Genomic DNA, 19,390 nt, shown 5'->3' with positions numbered 1-19,390 from the left:
AATTCTGTAGGACAGACAGAACTTAAATAAGTGTACAAGGAAAGGGTGCACAGTCTGTCTATACCTGGACTGCCCTAGAGCCTTGAGAGTAGTGTCACTTCAAAGCCCAGCTGTAGACTTGAAGAAAAAGGTGGATCTTTCCTAAAAGGGCCACTCTGTCATGAAACAGGACTGAAGACCCCTGGCTGATATCTGACAGCGGCAGTTTGTTGGTCATCAATGACTGTTCCCCATTTCTTCTCCGATAATAGAACACTGATTTCTCTGGGGCCACATGTGTCCAGCTGAAAAAGGGCATTTTCGAATCTCACTCGGAACTAGGAATTGGCACTGAGAGATCAGTAGAAATGCTGGAGTTACGGAAAAGTTTTTTACAAGAGGTCAACTCATAATGTTATATGTCACTTATATCTTCATTAAAAAAAAAAAAAAAGGAGGCCCCCTTTTCCTCCTTTGCTTTTTCTTGCCCAGAACATGGACATGATGGAGTATAAGTAGCCATTCTAGACTGTGAATATGCCTTAAGGATAGAAACCATTTTTTTCCTCCTAAAAGACAGAAATTTATTTCTCACAGTTCTGGAGGCTGGAAAGTCCAAGATGAAGGTGCTGGTGGATTCAGTTCCTCATGAGAGTCTTCCTGGCTTGTAGATGGCCACCTTCTTGGGAACTCTCCAGTGTCTCTTTCTTTCTTTCTTTTTTTAATATAATTTATTGTCAAGTTAGTTTCCATACAACATCCAGTGTTCATCCCAACAAGTACCCTTCTCAATGCCCCTCACCCCCTTCCCCTCTCCCCCAGCCCCCATCAACCCTCAGTTTGTTCTCAGTATTTAACAGTCTCTTATGATTTGCCTGTCTCCCTCTCTGTAACTTCCCTCCCCCCCCTTCCCCTCCCCATGCTCTGATAGAAGCCATTTTCAAAAGATGGCAGGAGAGACCATGGGGCCAGTTTTTTACTAGCCTTGAACTTGTCTCTCACTTCCTAAGCATGGTCTTGTTTAAGCAATGTAATTTGGGTTTATGCATATACTCAGTCAATCCTAACAGGCACTGTGATCAAACTATTTCTTGTGTTACCAAAAATTGAGCAATAATTTGAGTTTGTTTACAATTGTTGAGTTTAAAACTTTTTCCTAGATTACCTTATTTGATCTACATAAAAATCCTGTTAGAAAATCAGGGGATATATTAATGTCACCTAATTTATGAAAGGAAATCCACCAACCCCCCTCACATATCTTAGACTTGGCTCATGCTATTTCCTTGGTTTTTAGACTTTGTTATGTCTTTCTTTCATTAAGCCCTCCTCCTTATCCTTCAAGACATAGTTTAGGTATCAGCTCTTAGAAGAGTTTTCTTTATCCACCCTCATGCCTGTAAATTAGTTGGGAAATGATTTTTGTGCTAATTTAAACCCACGAGGACTGCTTACAAAATTAATCTTCCTTTGACGTAGAAAATATCCAAGAATATTCTCCCTCATTATCAGTTTAAGGTAACTAGCCAGGAATCAGGACCTGTGAGTCTTACTTTTGAAAACACAGGAAATGAATTCTGATTTGGGTAGACGTTGTAAAATAATTACCATTCTTGATTATCATCCTAATGTGATAAAATGAAGCCCTGTTCAGGATTCTGCAAGGTCACATGGTTTATTTTCCCGAGTTGTATATGCTGTCACTGGTGAGCCTGTAAGTGGGTGTCTACGACATCTGGGCATTTTTTTTTTTTTTAATTTATTTCTAGGAGAGAGAGAGAGACAGCATGAGCAGGGGAGGGTCAGAGAGAGAGGGAGACACAGACTCCGAAACAGGCTCCAGGCTCTGAGCTGGCAGTCAGCACAGAGCCCGACGCGGGGCTCGAACCCACGAACCGCGAGATCATGACCTAAGCGAAAGTCGGACGCTTAACCGACTAAGCCACCCAGGCGCCCCGACATCTAGGCATTTTTGTCTGGGGCGGGGGAAGGGGTTGTTGTTTTTCAACCACTTTTCTCACTTGGTATCAGACAACTCGATTCTGAAACATGTACCAAATCATGTATGACTCAGACCTCATTATGATATTTGTTCATTTGGATGAATAAGCCAAACTTCTAACTGGAAAATTCTAATCCGAAGTGTTTCTGAAGGGGGCTGAGCCCTCTATGTTTCATTTCCGTGAGATCTGTGCATTTGGCTGCCGAGGACTTTGGTGTTTGCTTCCTCAGAGTTTGCAGAAACTTCCAGCTTTCACCTTGGCCTCACAATCTGTTTCAGTGGCTCAGGTGAAACCGGCAGCGTTTGTTCTAAAACGCTGCCTGCCGGGTTTTGTTTGCCAAGGCTGATGGGTTTCGTTACTAATTCAACAATGCAGTGACGGCAGAGCCCCAAGGTCTTCCTGTGTGACCAGGCTCGGTGGCAATGCCCGCAGCCTGGGCGTACCTGGGAGTCACTGTTTCCAGAGGAAACAATGGTAAGTGGAAAAGGTCACTAGAGATACACTCTGGCAATTTGGTCAGAGTCCCTCTGGGAGAACAAAGTGTGCCCCTCACAGCGGAGTGAACACAAGCCTCCTCTGCCCAGCTCACTTCTGAGGCTTATCATTATGAAGTATAAACAATCACATTCCTTGGGAGCAAGTGCAGTTTTTCTATTTTGCTCACAGAATCTCTCACACTGTGGGCCTAATAAAAGCCAAATATGCTTTTCTTTACCAGCGGCAAGCAAGACATATTTGTGTTTGGGCTCACCAGGGCTGGGGTGCAGGGGGTGGGTAGCATGGAGAGTTAATTGTTAGCTAGTTTTTTCTTTTGCTGTTGGCTAACAGTACAATTTTTTTCCGCACCTGGTAATGACACATATTAATGCCCATTTTAAGATAAAGTTGTTCTTGTAAACCACTATGATTAGAGGCATTCATAAGCCCGGAGCTCGATAAACCTGAAATATTTAAAACAATGTTGTTATTATTAGCCAGTCAAGACCAAGTTCTCCAGGTAAATTTAGGCCTGGCCGAATCTTCTTCCGGTACCTCCTGCCACGTTGTCCCTGCTCTTCACCTGGAGAGAAGGCAGAACTCCAAGTGAGTTTTGGTAATTGCTAATGCAATGCTCTTTTGTGATGCAGGCATGTTATTTTTGTGTTCACAGATTTTATTTTATATTCAGATTTTAAAACTAGTTTTATGTTGCTGGCATTTATACTCTTATCGTTTGCCCTTTGGTAAGGTTTTGTTCTTCTGTAATCATTTTCTCATTTTAACTTACTCAATAAGTAGTTTTCCAGGAAGCCTTCCTTCCCTCTGCTGGGTTTGTTTTGGTTTCTGGTACCTCTGATTTATCAGGGTCATTCTGGATTCTTATCAAGGTCAGACTCTCTCAGAGGATATTAAGGCAACTGATTAATAACCTGTAGGTCAGTCTGCTTCCCAGCATACATTATTCTTAGAGGATGGAATCTTAAAAATAAATCCATTTTGCTTTGCCGAGATACTCCAATTCTCTTTCTAATCGTGCCCAAGCTACTTGCCACCCTTCACATCTCGGTCCCATGTACCAGCATATTGTTCCTTTCAGGGCTAATATAACTGAATAGGTGAGATTTAGGAACAACCTTTAGCATATTCTGTTGCATTTGTTGTTAGGAATTAGAAGTTCAGTCTAAGCCTATAATGGCCTGTGCTGTCCCATTAAACAAACCATGCTCAAATTCTATTCCCTAAGTTGTACAAAGAGCTTCTTTGTTACCCCAGGGACCGGTCACCCAGCTGTGGAAGCTGGACGGAGAGGTGGGGCTGCAGGAGAACATGTTGCTTTGATCAACAATAATCTCACTGATTTTTACAGTGGTGAAAGAGCCAGATTGAGAAGGACTTCAACATGGGAACCAAGGGATAAGTGGCTTAATATCAATAAAGTAGGAAATGCAGGAAAATAACAGATTTGTTTCAATAAAGTGCAACATGTTTCTAATACTTTCTACCAAAATGGTCTCTTAATAATGTTAATAATAATAATGATAATAATCACCTTAATTCATCTGCAACTTATCAACTTTTAGCCTTAACTCTGATAGTCCCTCATCAAGTAATCTTGCCTTGACTCTGTTTTTGTTCTGAACACTGTATTTTGTTCTTACTTTAATCCTTTTTAAAAGATTTTTATTCTGACAACAAAAATTTTAAGCTTACGGAAAAGTGGAAAGAATAGTAAAATAAACTGGAAATAACCCTTCACCCAAGATTCACCAGGTATTCATGTTTTGCTGTATTTGTACTAGCCCTCAGTAAACAAATCCATAACTACCTATCTATCCATCCATCCAGCCAGCCAACTACATATTTATCATTATAAGAGCTAAGTTATACCATATATACACACACCACAAATATACTTTTATGCATTATCATTCTTTCTGTTTAATTAGGTGATACTTCAACATGTTTCCTAAGAACTTTAATGCCACAATATAATCACCGAGTTATAAAAGTCAAAAATGCAAACACCACTATTGCCAAATATATAGTCCACATTCACCTTTACCAGTTGTCTCAATGATGTACTTGATGCACCTGTCCCTGGCGAAGCGCCCGGTCCAGGGTTGCACACAGCACTCCGCTGGTCTCCTTGCCTTCTTCCATCTGCACAAGCCCCTCGACCTTCTTTTTCATTTCTGCTATTTACTACTTTAAACATGAGAGCAATTTTGCCAGGCACTTCTGCTATCAACATTTTTTGTGATGAGATTTATAGGACTTTAGGTTTTATTTTGGAAAATCATTCTTAATATTATGGTAGTAGTAGTATTTTCATACTGAAAAAACATTCTGTGTGGAGGTTTTCACTCACCTCCAAAGAATAAAAACCAAAAAAATTAGCAGTATGAATTACTGGTTTCCCTTTACATGCCAATGGGTATCTTACTAAGTTCTAATTATATAATAAATTTAATTATAATACTTAAATACATAAAAATTTTGAAAAGGCTTTTAATGACCATTTTGTTTAAAATTCCACATTAAGACAACAACCTCAGTAGAGGGGTGCCTGGGTGGCTCAGTCTGTTAAGCGGCCGATATCGGCTCAGGTCACGATCTTGAGGTCCATGAGTTCGAGCCCCACATCAGGCTCTGCACTGACAGCTCAGAGCCTGGAGCCTGCTTCGGAGTCTGTGTTTCCCTCTCTCTGTGTCCCTCCCTCACTCACGCTATCTCTCTCTCCCTCCCCCCCCTCAAAAACTAAATAAACATTGAAAAAAAAAGACAACAACCTCAATAGATAAAACAGGCTAAAAGGGATGGACAGGAAATGTATAGAGGAGGTAACCCAAAAGACCAAAAAACATGAAGACATATTTATGGGTGCCTGGGTGGCTCAGTCACCCAGGAGGAGGGTCCCTCCTCACACTATGTCTCTCAAAAATAAATAAATGTTAAACATTTTTTAAAAACATGAAGAGATATTTAATTTTATCAGTAATTAGAGAAATGAAAATTAAGACAATACTGAGCTATTACTACACACCTATCACATTGGCAAAAATTATATAATGCCAAGTGTCCCTACCATGGCTGATGGGACCGAAGACTGGAATCTGACACAGAGCATTCTAGGTATAAAGCTGCCGGCAATTTATGAAGCATTTCATTTGGCTCAGAAAGATGAGATGGAAAAATTCTATTTGTCCCCTGAAAATCTGTATTTAGCCAAAATTTTTTTTAAATGAACAAGTTAGGAGGAAAGTCAGAGACATGGAGGTAAGAGCAGAGCCAGAGGGATGGGCCATGGTGGCCAGAGCTGTGAAGAGCAGGGCTTGGGGTAGGTGAAGAAGTCAAAGAGCGCAGAAATAACAGAGCTCCCCCACAGAGAGTGATACATAACAATTACTCAAGATAGCATGAGGGACACCATGGGAGCAAAGAGATTAGCCTCAGTTCCTGCCAGCCTCTTAACTCTGAGTAGCTTGGGTGTTTTCCAGTTCTCTTTTTTGGGGGAGTGGCTGTTGGGGGCATAGTGATGCAAGAACATAGAAGATTTTTTAAAAGAAGGCCTTAAAAATTCCAAAGGAAAGTAACTAAAAAGATTCTTACACCTAGCCAAACAATCAATCACAGGTAAGGGTAGAATAAAGACATTTTCAGACATATGATGCAAAGAAAACCCACTCTAAAACACAAAATGAACTAAGATGTTTCTTAATAACTTTTTTCTTTAAATTTTATTTAGTTAACATATGGTGTTGGGGTGCCTGGGTGGCTCAGTCGGTTAAGTGCCAATTTCAGCCCAGGTCATGATCTCGCGGTTCATGGGTTCGAGCCCTGCGTCAGGCTCTGTGCTGACAGCTCAGAGCCTGGAGCCTGCTGCTTCAGATTCTGTATTTTCCTCTCTCTCTGCCCTTCCTCTGCTCACACTCTGTCTCTGTGTCTCTCAAAAATAAATAAAACATTTTAAAAAATACAGTGCAATATTGGTTTTAGGAGTGATAACTTTTTAACATGCCAGCATTTAATCAAAATCATTTAAATTCTTCTGAAATTATAATGCTGACAAACGTGTGATATTGAAAAGGTGAATTAAAACACAGACTTCACATTCCCCAGTCATTCAGCATGTGTTCAGACAGTGTTTTAGGTCTTCATTCAAAATGTTTTAAAAGACTGAAATATCTTAAAGTTAAAATTAAGGGACACCTGGATGCCTCAGTCAGTTAAGCCTTGACTCTTGGTTTCGGCTCAGGTCCCGATCTTATGGTTTGTGGGTTCGAGCCCCACGCTGGGTGTCATGCTCACAGTGCAGAGCCTGCTTGGGATTCTCTGTCTCTGTCCCTCTGCCCCTCCCCTGCTTGCTCTCTATCTCCCTCTCAAAATAAATAAACATTCAAAAAAAGAAATTAAAATTAAAACATGGATGACAAATAAGACACAGCTGGATAAGGTTGGCTTTGGGGGATTTGACAGAGCAGTATAGGTGTCAGACATGAAAGGACACAGGTATTGGGTCAACAGGACATAACAAGTACGGCGTTATAACAACGGAAGCACGGAGGAGGGCCACTGCATACTCTGCCTGGGAGTGTCATTGGTGAGGTGGTCTATTTGAGCAAGGTGTTGAAAGACAAAGGAGAAAAGGCAGATTTGGATAGAGGTAAAAGGTGCTAAAAGCTGGATGAGAAGGTTTTAGGTAGCAGGACTATATGCTAGATAGGAAAGCAAGAAATGGGAGTAATTCAAGGTTGGTGAAATGTGGGGAGTGAAGAACGGATGACAAGGCTGAAGTTGAAAGTGAGGGCAAGTTCAAGGTGCCACAAACTCAAAATCACCTAAGGGAAGGTAACTTAAATGAGAACAGGTGCGCAGGCTTAAAACAATATGGAGTCATGAGGACTCTACCAAGCAGAAAGGCCTGCCTACTTTTCTTCCGTAGATCTGTTAACCCTGAGCTGGCTCAAACCTACCAGATGTGAATGTGGTTAGAGAGGGAAGGGAAATGGGATCACCAAATCTGTGGCCACAGGATCCTCAGCATACTAAAGTTGGTGAATTGATACTGAAGGCAAGTATGCCAACGTGGGTAGGGAAGCGCAATACTTGGAAAATACTACATCAATGACTACTAGCGATTGAAGCATCTACATTTACAAATCCAAAGTGTTAATGTGGCTATTTCAAACAGGTTGCTAGAAATGAAAATGAATGGGACGGTGTCTTAGAAATACATAAAAGAATCTGTGACTGATGACAGTACGAAAGAAGAGATTTACTTGCAGAAAGTATAAATGGTTAACAGTGTTAATGGTGGGAAATTCCCTAAAGGGGTGACATTTTAAGGAAGGGTAGGGTGTGATCCATCTAACAGAGAAAGTAAAACTCTTCCTTCTTTGGAGATATGTTTAAAGCAAAGGGTTTTTTAATGTGGTTTGGGTTTTTAAAGTACTTTTAAATTAAAAATAAATTATAATTAAGTTAATCATTTTCTGCAATAGGAAATAGGATTTTTTTTCAATTCTATCTTAAATTGTATAATACATAAAAATATATTCAAATCACTAGGTACATGAAATCCATAGGTTGCATCTTATAAAATATCCTTATGTGATTTGGTTGTTGATGGGCCATATATAATGAGTCATAAGGCGTTGTTTCAATCAAGTGGCTACAAGTTTATCATTTAAAAACACAAAGTACAGGAGCGCCTGGTGGCTCAGTCGCTTAAGCGTCCCAACTTTGGCTCAGGTCATGATCTCGCAGTTCATGGAGTGGAGCCCCAGGTCGGGCTCTGTGCTGACAGTACAGAGCCTGGAGCCTGCTTCAGATTCTGTTTCCCTCTCTTTCTACCCCTCCCCAACTCTCTCTCTCTCTCTCTCTCTCTCTCTCAAAAATAAACAAACATTAAAAAAATTCTAAATAATAAAAAAAATACAAAGTATAACTGCCCACATATGCCAATTTCCGTTACGCCCGTTCAGTGACGTGAAGGTAGAATCTGTCTTGACAATGGTTCCAATTAGCGTCTCTACAGTGACTTGCCTATTATTAACCTGGATAGACCCGAATCCATCTACTGAGAAGCGCTTCCCTTTCTCAATTTCACATGTAGCACTGGCTCACCCAACCAAAGTTCCTCAGGGAAGTTGAAAACTCAGAGCACTTGTGCTATCGGTGAAACAGTGAGAAGGATACCAGAAGCCGCCTTCCTCGAAAAATGATGAGTTGGGCGAAAAGAAATTAACAAGCTGTATCTGGGTGCCGCACATGATCAGCCATGCCTGCTGTCTAAGTCTGTCTGTTGGTTGTTGCTATGGCTACGCAAAGCCAGTGGAACCCAATGAGCTGTCTGCAGCAGTGCTGAGCGAGCCAGCCATTTTACTTATGGAAAACCGTGTGGCATATTCTGCTGAGCTTCACCCTGGAAGAAGCATTTTTTAAAAATCCATTCAGAGAAGAGAGAAGTAATGGGCACATGAGCATGCAGTTATTAGAGCCACGCATGCCTGCGAGCTGCTGCCGTTTGGACAAGCTGTTGACTGCTGTTCCGATGAGCTGATTTGAGAGAGTGGAATGCAGAGTGATAATGCTGAATATCTGCTACCAGACGGCAGAAAAGGTTTTTGTCTTGGGAAGGCAAGCCTCCTCGGCAATATTATCGCAGCTGCTCTCTGGCCGCTTACCCTGAGCACCAGTGACCCGAAAGGAGGGTGTTAGCACCTGCGAGCGGCGGTCCTGTGCGCGGCTGCTGCATCTGAGCGGCAGGTCTGAAGAAGCAGGTGTGTGCTCCGATGGGCACCGGACTGTAACGCAGGCGGACGCTCCCGGGTCTACCTGCTTCCTGTTAACAGATTGTTGGCTCACAGAGCATCTGCCGACGCGCTGAGGCCGAGGCTGGGAAGGAGGTCCCTGTGTATCCACTTGACTGCCAGAGGTAAGCTCTTTTTGTCTTTTTTAAAAGCACGGCGTAACAATTGGGAGCAAAACTTAACCTAAAAGATTTCCACTCATCGCGTTATCTGGATTTCCCAAAGAAGCATGCACATACACACACATTTCCATAAAACAGTGTCGGAAACATGGAGTTGTTATAGTGGCTTAGGCTCCAGAAATTGTGTGACCCAAAAAAATTACTAATACACCTTGGAGTTTAAGATATTTATTGTTTTAACAACCGTGACAGTTTGTTGTTCTGGACAGTCTTCATAACCAACCACCTTTCTCCCTTATAAACAATGGGTCCTTTTATTTAACTGTACTTTGACATATATTAAGAGAATTACATGGAAAATCAGCAGCATGAAAACTGTGGAGCATTTCTGAAGCCTCATAAATGATTTATTTAACAGCATACCGATGTATGCATTTCAATTAAGGCGTTCTCTTCCCTATTGGGGTCACAATAGCCAGTGGATTTTGCACTTGCTTATTTTGAACTTAGAGTCTTGGTGTGCCGTTTGATTTAGTTCAGGGTAGTTGTAAAGCAAACAGTGTGGATATTAGAAGCTGCTCACACATCCTTTCCTCGTATCATGCATGCCACGCCAGCCCAGAGCACAACACCCCCATTGTGCTCCCCCGGCTCAGAATCCAAGGAAAGAAAGGAAGCGAGATCTCTGCATGGAGTTCAAGCACAGCTATAGTACATGCTGGTAAAACTTCTTTTATTGCCCACTTTTTCTCCCAAGCAGATAGGTTTCAGAGATAGAGAGTGAAACCAAACACACCACACACCTCTTGCAAATGTACACTAACGTTTGCTGCAATATTTGCTGTCCATTGCTATGTGATATGAGCACAGACTTTGGATTGCGGTAGGAATTGTCCCTCAGTGAATATTTCTTTGATTTACAGTCTCTGAGGAACAAAGCTGTTTCTGTGCATTGAAATGAGGCAGTCAAATCAAAATCATTGATAGGGAAATGACCAAATGATGATTAAATTCTGTTTCAATAACATTCCAGCTCTCCCTAAGTCAATTCTATTGTTGGCCGACCAACGTATCAAATCATTTACAATGCTACTGAAAACACTTCATGAAAAACATTTTGTTGAAAGCTTTCAATAAAAAGCTCTACTGAAGATTGAATGTACCATGAAATGTGAAATAAATAATATTTGAGAGCTACTTCTAAGACATATATTCTTATTTGCTTCCTTTTCCCCAAAAAATATGGATGACACGGGGATCATCTTTATTAATTAAGGATAATATAATTTTTATCGCTGCATATGAGTGTACATCTCTGTTTCACAGAGACAGCAATGGCAAAAGCCCTCCGGTAAGTGAATTATAAAGTAGAGGTATAACGTTTTTCAAAACTTGTGTTCTGAAAGTCACCGGTACTCAAGATAGAAAGACACAGACTGAGCAAACTCAGTCTAGGGAATCACGTCCAAACATTTAATGAGGAGAACAAATAAGAATGATGCCTATTTGTGCATGCGAGACGCTGTATGGAATAAAATGGAAGCGATAGCACTGAACTCTACTTATGTTCAACTTTCAAAGGAAGCTACGTGAACAGACTTAGTTTTGAGCTAAATTCTATAAATAAAAATATCAGCCAAGAAAGCGATTCTGTTACAACAGTATAAAAGGTAGAGAGAGCTTCTCTCCAATTTAATTCCTTTTAGAGCTTTATGCTGAAGAAAGAAAAAAATTCTTAGAATTAGCACAGTGAAAATACCTGCAGCAAGAAGAAAAGTTTGCAGTAGTTTCTCTTAGGGCAGCTGTGAGAAGAACAAGGGTCAGGATACCTCAGGCACACCTGCCTGCCATGCCGGCTGCTTGGAGCACCACGCACAACGGAAGCCTTAGCCAAGGGAGGAGTGACACACAAACTTTATACCTGCGTTATTTTTTCCTACACTAATAACCTTTAAAGGTGACATGCTATGGGGCGCCTGGGTGGCTTAGTCGGTTAAGCATCCGACTTTCGCTTAGGTCATGATCTCGCGGTTCGTGGGTTCGAGCCCCGCGTCGGGCTCTGTGCTGATTGCCAGCTCAGAGCCTGGAGCCTATTTCAGAGTCTGTGACTCCCTCTCTCTCTGACCCTCCCCTGCTCACGCTGTCTCTCTCTCTCTCTCCTAGAAATAAATAAAAAATTTAAAAAAATTTTTTTAAAAAGGTGACATGCTCCAAAAGATTAGCATTGTAAGCCCACTGGTACACAGCAGATCTACATAGCTATTCATTCAACAACTTTAAGAACCACATACAGAAATATAATTCTTATCTTCCAAAACCGCCCCTTAGCTTTGGTCTATCCACATAGCCTTACTTTCTACCACTTTCCAGGTCACTTGCTACCAATAACAAATACTCTGTCATTTCCCAAATGCACTGTCCCAAACTTCTGCAAAGCCTCTGTACAGACTTTTCTTTAAATCTCCCTGAAGCAGCAGCCACCTGTCATGCATCCTTCAAAATGTAGCAAAGATGTCTTCCCAGATGCTTCCTCACTTTCTCCTTTGCCTGCATCTGAATCTTATGTCTATAGCTCTGCTCCCTACACTGTCTGGCATTTGTGTCTGCTCACAGGCTCCCAGAGTTTTATTGACCCTTCAGCGTACTTTGCCCAGTGTCTAGGACTTAGCATTTAGTCACTGTCCTGGTAACCTCAAACTCCACTATTTTTCTATTAGTTACTATAAATACAGACTTTTGATCTCAAAACAGAAAACCTATTATATATTATACTACCTTTTATCAGAGAAACTCGAGATATTTAAAAATAGCAACGAGGCTCTCGCTTCCCTGATAATGAAAACATGGCTTCAGGGCCACAATGTGATAAAAGCTATACATGTCCTATATCAGAAATTTTTGAGGAAAAATTTTATAACATGTACATTTTAAACAAAAATGGCTTGAAAGCTTTAGTAACTAGAAGATGCAGTTTTTCTATTTACAGGTATTATGAAATGTGCAGGGGTAAATAAGTATAGTAAGTACTCCTATTAGAAGTTTATTCTAAAATCAGACCATTTAAAACTAATATTGAATTGTTGATAATTGCTAATTATAACAAAGACACTTAGAGAATTGTTTTTCACACTGAAGCTAGAAGAAAGTAGAGTTCATGAACTAGAAACAGAGCAAGTAACTGACATAAAATCTATGACTGCAGAATTTCTTTTAATTTTCCTAAATAAGCCTAAATGATTACTGGTAATCACTAAGTATATTAGGCTTCCCTACAACTTGAGTTCCTGGGTGAAGGACAGAATATTCTCTTAGTGTCTCTGTTAATATAGACATACTTCTGGTAATAGAGACTTCCCACACTTTTACTATACTATATGGCATGATAATTATTCTTTTAATTAGGCCTAAATGTTTATAGCCTTTTTATGAAAAAGTTGACACAATGCCGTAATCAAAAATAAGAATGGATTAGGAATTTTATTAAGAAGAATTAAATATAAATTACTTTGTCTCAAAAGCAAAAGTTGTATTTAATATTGTACAAATTTTTGTACATAAATTAGCAAAGATTAGGAAGTTTAAAATATCCAAATGATTGAAATTAGAAATCAAAATATTTAGAAAATCACTTACAATCAGGTTTCTAGGAGTGCCTGGGCGGCTCAGTCGATTGAGCAACCAACTTTGGCTCAGGTCACAATACCACAGTTCATGAGTTTGAGCCCCGAATCGGGCTCTGTGCTGACAGCTCAGAGCCTGGAGTGGACTTCAGATTCTGTGTCTCCCTCTCTCTCTCTCTCCGGCCCTCCCCTGCTTGCAGTCTGTCTCTCAAAAATAAATAAATATTAAAAAAATTTTTTTTTAAATCCAGGTTTCTTGACTTTTTCACTTTATATTCCAGCATGGACTTTTATAATAAAAATAAAAGAAATGGCAACTCTTAATTGCCATGCTGTCCTTTTAAGGCTTACTTTGGCTATCTTCCAGCTGACTTTAATGTATAGCATGCTAATTAAATCATAATTGAAGATGACATTGGTTCTATTTAGCTTAAAGACTAAGCACATTTAATCAGCAATTTTAAATTGTACACAGCAATTAGACTTCAGGAAACACGATTCTATAGTATTTCTACATCATTTTTGATATTTTCTATTTTNTTGTTGCATTTTATAACAAAGTATTATAATATTTGATTATATTAGTTTTTTAAAAGTTCCTCAAACTAATGATTTAATTATGAATATGGATATCATATTCTAAACTATCACTGCAAAAAAATTATATGGTGATTTTCTAAATCTCTTTACATCATTTCTGAAAAAGCTAAGACATATGCCTTTGGCCTTAAGGAAACACCTCTGTAACTATTAAGGAAACACCTCTGTAGCCAGTGAGCTCCAGTATTGCCAGTTAAGAAGTCTTATTCCAGCTTAAGGTTAATTAAGATCATCTTATTTAAGTGACAGAGAACCAGCTAAGACAGTTTTGTTTTTGTTTTTTTTTTTTAAGTTTTAGCAGCATGACTAAGCTATACTAGTCCCCTAGTCTTCAACACAGAAATGTCTATTTTACAAGCTAGGAATTTTAGCCAAAAGACAGTGGTTGCCTCCTCCCCCATACAGGTCAGGTATGCGTAAGTCCAGTGTGGATACTGCACCTTTAAAAAGCATTATTTGAAAGAAAAAAAAAAGTTTCACTTTTCATAAATCTAACCAAAGATCTCACTTTCAAAAGAAGTTTTCCTACCTAAGAAAAAATTAATAACCTAGCAATATTATCATTATAGTTCCTAATTCACTTTTATATCCATGTTAGAATTTTAGGAAAATTTATTTTTAACAAAGTACAGTATTTTAAAGTTTCAATGCTTTTTGAAATTTGTACTGTTGTCTACTTTTTAAATGTTTTACTTTTTATTTAACCTAGACATTCAATCTTCTGACTTTGTTTACAATGTTGTCTCAATAGTCGGCATAAATTGCATATCAAAAATACTTTCTTGTAATTAATTATACCCTCACTGATTGGAGAGTTCCTCCTATCGATGTAGCAATAATTCTTCATTTTGGATTCTTTTCCCAATAAATTTTTTTCAGGAATAGCTGAATGTAAGGAACAGCATAAAACCTGCAGGCTCTAAGCCTTCTGGTGTTCTATTCAGAACAGCATCCTTTAGAGACTAACATGGTTAACAGGCCCAGCCATAAGGAATCCAAAAAACTACAGCAAAAATAAGCTTGTAACCAAGCTTTGCAGCATTTGCTAAAGTTCTCTTAAAAGTACAAGCAGGGAGGGGCGCCTGGGTGGCTTAGTCGGTTAAGCGTCCGACTTTCGCTTAGGTCATGATCTCGCGGTTGTGGGTTCGAGCCCCGCGTCGGGCTCTGTGCTGACTGCCAGCTCAGAGCCTGGAGCCTATTTCAGTCTGTGACTCCCTCTCTCTCTGACCCTCCCCTGCTCACGCTGTCTCTCTCTCTCTCCTAGAAATAAATAAAACATAAAAAAAAAAAAAAGAGTACAAGCAGGGAAAAGCATGAGGAATGGTGGGTTTTTTAATGCACAGAAAAAGCATATGCAAATGAGACATTCTAAAGAATTATTATCGGCCATGTTGTAGAGAATGTATCCATATAAGTGTTCATTCTGTCCTCCTCTTAAAAAGTTTAAGTCCCTGTACCTTCTGCTAAGTGGGGATACTTAGCTTCTTCAAAGACATTTGATCCTCTGTGAAGGTGACCATGAGCTATTTTGTAGATAATCAAGATGCCTCCACATATAATTGTTTCAATGCTCTGTGCTTAAGTTAACAAAGGAAAAATATATTAGATAACAATTTCATCCATCGTGTGCTAACTGTGTCATCTGGTGAACAGTTTGAGCCCTCTCCAAAACCAGTATACTTAATCTGTCAGATATATGACTGCAGTATAGTAAATATTATATACGATATCCTGTGGGGATAAGTAACTTCTAAAAGAGCTTGCCTCTCAATATCTAGATTTAAAATTTTACACGGCATAGCATTATTAGTAGTGAGGATAATTATTGGTAGTGATGACCAAAAAAACCCAACTTGATAACCACTGAGTTGTTCTGGAAGAATGTGAATAAGCTTGTGCTGTTTGATATACCTGGAGCACTGGCGTGAACTGTTTAGGTAGTGGAAGTCAGCGAGGGTGCAGACAGTGGCAAGAGCTAGCAAGCAGGAGGGAAAGGTACAGGTTGCTGGGACTGAGTGAGTTACGGGGAAAACTCAGCTTGCTTTTTAGAAGAGCAGCTGAAACACTGCAGGCGTGCAGCAAACAGGTTAACGTGAAATAGTATTTGTTGAAGGATAAATGGCTCATAGCGATCAGTTCTTCCCCCTGTGTTGTGCTAATGCTGCTTGAACTTAGAAATAAAGTAATACTTTACAATAATTATGATTTTTTGGAAATCATAAAATAAAGGAGAAAAAACATAACAATTTTAGAAAATACTATTCTTTTAAAAATTAAAATAATGTCTTTCTGGTGAAAAGCATTATATTTAATAATTATATAAATCAAAAGTGGAACTAGAAGCTTAGATAAAGCTCAAATGTAACACATCATTTGGTGAATAATTCAGACGAAAAAAAATTTATTTCTACTCTGAACTTTCTTAAAGCCTCTGGTTATAATCACATTCATCAAGCAATATGACCAACTACAGTTAAATTTTTCCTTTTTAAATAAGCCTAGGAGAGAAAAGTTTAAATCTAAAATTACAAAATTTAAGATCTTTAAGACTTTAAAATATAATTAAACAGAGAATTCAGGGTAGAAAAGGGGATCAGTCTGGAGATATTTTCAAGTTAAAAACCATAATAGCTGGAAGACTTTACATGGTCAATCAAAATAGCTGCTTCTGATTAAACCTAAGAATACAATAAATAGTGTATTTATTGTAAAAACCTGAATAACCAGACTTCAATAAACTACAGAAAAAAAATATTCAATATCTTCAATCCAAAAGATGTTGATAATATCAAACTGTATAGAGTTTAGTCTGTGTTAGGTACTATCCCAAGAGCTTTACCCATGTTACCTTGTAATGAAGGATCTGGAAAATTACAAAGCTTTTAAGGCCATTTTAATTGGAACTTTCTAGATCTATTCAGAGGATCTTAAATTACTTTCCAAAGAGAGATTTAATAAACAACACATTTAGTTGCTATTTCTTAGATGCTCTTATCCCACTTTGTACACTATACTGTCTTTTACTTCATTTTAATGAAGTTTTTGTATATGTCTAATCTTTCTATGTGACAGTGAATTACATGAGAGAACAACAGAGTTTTATTTCTGTTTTTACTACCATCATCTTGTCACATGTATGACCAAGAGTAGACTAGCAATAGATGACTGGCCTAAGTAGGTGGTTATATCATCTGTCCACAAATAATAATTATACCAAAGAAAAGGGATGAGGTCAAAGTAATATATACTGTATATGATTCTATGTAACCTTCATCACGAGAGGAGCACCTGGGTGGCTCAGTCGGTTAAGTGTCCAACTCTAGATTTCAGCTCAGGTCATGATCTCATGGTTCAGGAGTTCAAGCTCCACATCATGCTCTGTGCTGACTGTGCAGAGCCTGCTTGGGATTCTCTCTCACTCTGTGTCTCTCCCCCACTCATGCACTTGCTCTCTCTCTCTCTCTCTCTCTCTCTCTCTCAAAATAAATAAATAAATCTTAAAAAAGAAAAAAAAAAACACCATGAGAAAATTAATTCAGTCCACACATCCTTAGTGTTTGTTTGCTTCTTTGTTGTTTTTTTTAATTGGTTGGTTTGGGTTAGAATGTTTTTCATGCAAAACACTAAGTTAAATATCAGAGCAATCCGTTTTAAGTCATCAGACTCCTCAACAGAGAAAACACAATCTAAAATGATCTGGTTCATTTAAGCCACTATAGACTTCTTCCCTGATTTAATCTCCTAAACAACTTAACTATGTGTTACTTATCTCTGACAGTCAGGAAAACAATAAAAATGTGGGAAAGCACAGATACCTCCTTTACCAGAAAAACTATCATTCATTTATTAAAAATATATCTGCTTTGGGAAAAGGGCTTTTTTAGGTAATTCAGATAAATGGCAATGTATCCTGAATTCTTTGGAACTGACTTTATTTAGAAACATGACTTTTTATATGATATGTGGTCTCAAAGCTGATTATATCACTGTTTCCCTTTCTACCAGAGATTTAATTTTATAAGACTAACATAACTGATTTATATAATAATGACTTTTTTCTTGAATTAAAAAAAACTTCCTTCTGCACTGCACAAAGTGTTTTGAACATATTTTAAATTATTTTCTAGATTTATTGGCAGCAGAGAGGAGTTCCATCACCCTCATTATATAAATAAAAGCAAATGACAATCAAAGCCCTAAATATTCTAGTTTAGTTTGAAAATCACCTTCTTTTGACACAAAGTCCCAAAGGCCCCTTCAGGGGCACATGTGCCTCATATAGGCAGTTCCCTGGTAAAATAATTTAACTTGATCTATGTATTATTACATGGTACGTTAATGCATTGTAATCATTTTGAAGCCTACATTTTGCTTCCCCTCAGATGAACTGGGAAAACATGCCCTCAAAACTCTGGTTCACTCTTCTTGACACTGATATTTAACTATGTAACTGTCAAGAACTAAAAGATATGATCATAAAATTATGTTTCCTGGGGAATGTTCCACTCATGAACTGCCTCATTCCCAGAGTCCTCAGTGATTTTATTGCATTTCTCTTCTAACTGAGTCAGTGAGAAGAGGTGCTGGGTTTCCACCATCCAGATTAAAACCTGGAAAGAGAAGCAAGCAGGAGCTTCTGAACTAGGACCTAAAAGGACCCTGGCCCTCTAAGTATTTGTTATGAGATGGGGTCATGCAGCCAACTTCTGAGCTTAGTAGAAATTAGTGCAAGTATTGGTTTGAAATCTTCATGTTCTGATTTCCAATCAAAAGGAAAGCATTTTTGAGAAATCTCTATACATTCTACCTAAAGCATCTCAGAGAGTGAGAGTATTTTACCTTGCCCAAAAAGAATGGTCCCTTGTTGACTGACATCAAGAACAATTACTCCCACAAAGGTCAAATTATTAATTGGTCAGTGCATTCTTTTGGGAAATAAGTCACAATTTCATCTGGCAAGTAGAATGCTAGGCGACAAGTGACTTTAAAATTATCTTCAAATTATATTTGCCCAATAAATACAACAGAGCCATGAATTTATAACTGCTGAGAGGACCAGGATATCTTGAGTCCCCCTTTCCTGTAGATGGGCTTGACCATACACTGACAAGTTCTCCAACTCTCCTCTTTCCAGACTTTTAATGATTGTTGTCTCAATTGTATGTTAGTATAAGCTAGCTAGTCACATCCATTCCACCTTTATCTGATACTGATAAAGTATCAGATATAAAGTATCAGCAGTACTGATAAAGTACTGCTTATAGTGACGAAGGCCAAGGTACAAAACCTCCCTGCAATGTGATTTCCTCATCTACCATAAGCATAGTACCAAATGTTGAAGAGACCTATATTGTATATAGCATAACATCTGACATAGAGGAGGGTTCCATAAATGTCAACCACTACTGTTGTCTTTAGTTGTTCATAGATTAGAAGTATATTGTAAGATTTTCCTAATCTGTGGTCACGGTATTAGCTCTGAGTCCTCTAAAGTCTTTGGAAGCCATGCATATGTGTGTGTTTCAAGGGAGATGACTACAGTGACTTCTCAGGGAGATCCTAGTTTCCTCCATCAGGGTATGAAGTCTCAGTCTCATAGATCTCAGGCCCACCTTCTAATGCTCATCCATCAATTGATCAATTCAGGGTATGAAAAGATGGAGAATTTAAGGGGGATCATGTAACTGCGTAGATGATGAGGCCATTAACCAAAATGGGATTGCAGAAGAGCTTTTTGCTTTTTTTTTTTTATATATATATATATATATATATAT

The 19,390-nt window shown here is 38.8% G+C and overlaps 1 long non-coding RNA gene across 1 annotated transcript in view; it reads right to left on the bottom strand.

Moving 5' to 3' along the window:
• Positions 1–577: 577 nt before the first annotated feature.
• LOC144230128 (uncharacterized) overlaps positions 578–19,390 on the bottom strand; it is a 102,832-nt gene continuing 84,019 nt past the window's right edge. Inside the window, exons 3-4 of the long non-coding RNA XR_013334700.1 lie at positions 1,588–1,744; positions 578–694 (exon numbers count right to left, since the gene is read on the bottom strand). This is a non-coding gene — a long non-coding RNA (uncharacterized LOC144230128). The remainder of the gene's footprint in view (positions 695–1,587; positions 1,745–19,390) is intronic.

This window comes from Crocuta crocuta, unplaced genomic scaffold (assembly GCF_008692635.1).
Source record: "Crocuta crocuta isolate KB4526 unplaced genomic scaffold, BGI_CrCroc_1.0 scaffold90, whole genome shotgun sequence".
Lineage (NCBI taxonomy): Eukaryota > Metazoa > Chordata > Mammalia > Carnivora > Hyaenidae > Crocuta > Crocuta crocuta.
Note: the sequence above shows the minus strand (reverse complement) of the source record. Positions and strands in the feature narration are given on the sequence as shown.